Source organism: Oratosquilla oratoria, chromosome 34, assembly GCF_046742065.1.
Source record: "Oratosquilla oratoria isolate Oo_2021 chromosome 34, ASM4674206v1, whole genome shotgun sequence".
NCBI lineage: Eukaryota > Metazoa > Arthropoda > Malacostraca > Stomatopoda > Squillidae > Oratosquilla > Oratosquilla oratoria.
In genome coordinates, this window is record NC_134810.1 from 29,266,375 (window position 1) to 29,269,209 (window position 2,835).

Below are 2,835 nucleotides of genomic sequence, written 5' to 3' on the forward strand. Positions count from 1 at the left end.
TTGAGACGAAGTGTTTGAGAAGTATGGTACGGCTTACGGGGATGTATTGTGTTAGAAATATGGAAATGAAGCGGAGAGTGAGGACGGAAAGAAAGCTGACAGATAGGGTCGATCAAAGAATGCCGAGATGTTTTGGGCATATGGAAAGAAGGAGTGAAGAAATACCTGCGGAAAAAGTGAAAAGTTAGAAATGGATGAACTCTAAGGGAAGACCAAGAATGAGTAGGGACATAGTAAGAAGAATGTGTGTGGAGTGAGGAAGAGAGAGTGCAAGAGATAGCAGTGAATGGAGAGTGGTTGTAAATGAAAGGGGAAATAACACTGTCCAAAGCGATGTTCTTCCTGCCTGCTTCGTGTTTTTTTTTTTCTTTTTCGAGTGGAAGAGGGTGGAGGCTCGCCATATAATGAAGCGCTGGAGGTAAATCACCTCTGGCTGTTGGCCCCGAGATGTGTAGCGGGATCAAAGGATGACCTTTCATTCACGAGGTGCTAAGAGTGGCGACGTATGTATGGGTTTAGGTAGGTATAGGCTTGGACTTGGTCACCTTCCATATTCATAGAGGGGAAAAGCTCCAAGGCAAGATTGAAAAAAAAAAAAAAAAAAAAAAAAAATAAGAGACCCGTTGCTCTCAATAGTGGAGTCTCAGGTCTCCCGCTGAGACTGTCTATATCTCAAGAGAGCCTTCGTCTTTAATTGCTTCTTTGAAAATAAACGAAGCGAAATCTCGAATTAATTCAGTCAGAGGTTTCGGTGAGAAACCGAGATAACTAACACAATGGGCCAGATTTGATATATGCATACATACATACATACATACATACATACATACATACATACATACATACATACATACATACATACATACATACATACATACATACATACATACATACATACATACATACATACATACATACATACATACATACATACGTATATACATACATACATACATACATACATACGTATATACATACATACAATCATACATACATACATACATACATACATACATACATACGCACACATGCACACACACACGCGCACACACACACACACATTTTATATATATATATATATATATATATATATATATATATATATATATCTGTGTGTATGTGTATGTATGTGCGCGTGTGTATGTATATGTGTGTGCACATGTGTGTATTTACCTCGTTGTATCTTACGGGAAGGGGAGCTACGCTCGTGGTGTCCTTTGAGTATGTGTGTGTGTGTGTGTGTGTGTGTGCGTGTGTGTGTGTGTGATTCACCATGGTCTTTGATCACGTGTTGGACTCGTGATCGGCAGCTATTTCCCTCCCGGAAGAGACCTCAGAGCTTATATATGACCAATCTATGGGTAATGCTGTGACCTTACATGCAAACACACACACCCAACTCCCCGCCCACGAGAGTTGGAGTTGTGTATGTGTGTGTGTGTGTGTGTGTGTGTGTGTGTGTGTGTGTGTGTGTGTGTGTGTGTGTGTGTGTGTGTGTGTGTGTGTGTGTGTGTGTGTGTGTGTGTGTGTGTGTGTGTGTGTGTGTGTGTGTGTGTGTGTGTGTGTGTGTGTGTGTGTGTGTGTGTGTGTGTGTGTTTGTGTGCGCGTGTGTGTGTGTGTGTGCGCGTGCGTGTGTCGTTGTCAAGATCCTCGATGACCTCCCTCCGGAAGAGAGGCAAACACCTATCGAAAAAAATCTAAAACATTTTCTCCGCCGCGACCTGCGAGCCGTGACTGACTTTCCCTGAGGCACCACGTCGCTCTAGGACGCAGTTCCGTATCTCCCTGTCACGTGACATGTAGTACAATACGGCCAGCAGGGAGGTCCGTTCGTGATCCACCCAGGGCGTATTGGTTCGATACGATGGCGTGACGATTGGGGCTCGTCACCAGAACCCTGGTGGAGGTGGCACCGGACCCTACACCCCCCCTCCCCTCCCCCCTCCCGCACCTTCCAAGGCCGCTCAATAAAAGAAGACACTCCCTGTGTGTGTGTGTGTGTGTGTGTGTGTGTGTGTGTGTGTGTGTGTGTGTGTGTGTGTGTGTGTGTGTGTGTGTGTGTGTGTGTGTGTGTGTCTGTCTGTGTGTGTGTGTGTGTGTGTGTGTGTGTGTGTGTGTGTGTGTGTGTGTGTGTGTGTGTGTGTGTGTGTGTGTGTGTGTGTGTGTGTGTGTGTGTGTGTGTGTGTGTGTGTTTGTGTACATGTGTTTATGCTTACCTGCATTTTCTTTGTGTCTGTCTCTGTGTCTGTCTGTGTCTAGATGAAGTCTCTGTGGTGAAGGACAAAGGCTGCATCGTTCTTCAGAAGGATGGGCAGGTCCTGTAGTGAACAATTAAGACTAAATTGAACATAATACAGCGCCATCAACATAGGAGAGCTAGAAAAATGGTCGTGTATTAGTCATATTATGTAAACTGGGGATTGTAAACCGCAAAGGCAGGGAAGGGGGAGGAACAGGAGTAGTTGGAAGGTTCGTGATTAGCTTTTGATTACCGAATCAATCTTTAACAAAGACGATAATTTGCATGATGGAAAAAAAAGGAAAGAAATTTGTGATAATCTGCATCAGCCACAGGACGTGGCAAAGCCACTAATTGTGTCTGTTCTTTTTGGTAATAATGATAATGATAAAAACTGATAGAAACAATAATAATGATAATAGTAATAATAATAATAACAACAATAATGATAATAATAATAATAATAATAATAATAATAATAATAATAATAATGATAATAATAATAATAATAATAATAATAATAATAATAATAATACATACATACATACATACATACATACATACATACATATACCAAAGGGTTTTTACCTCTTACA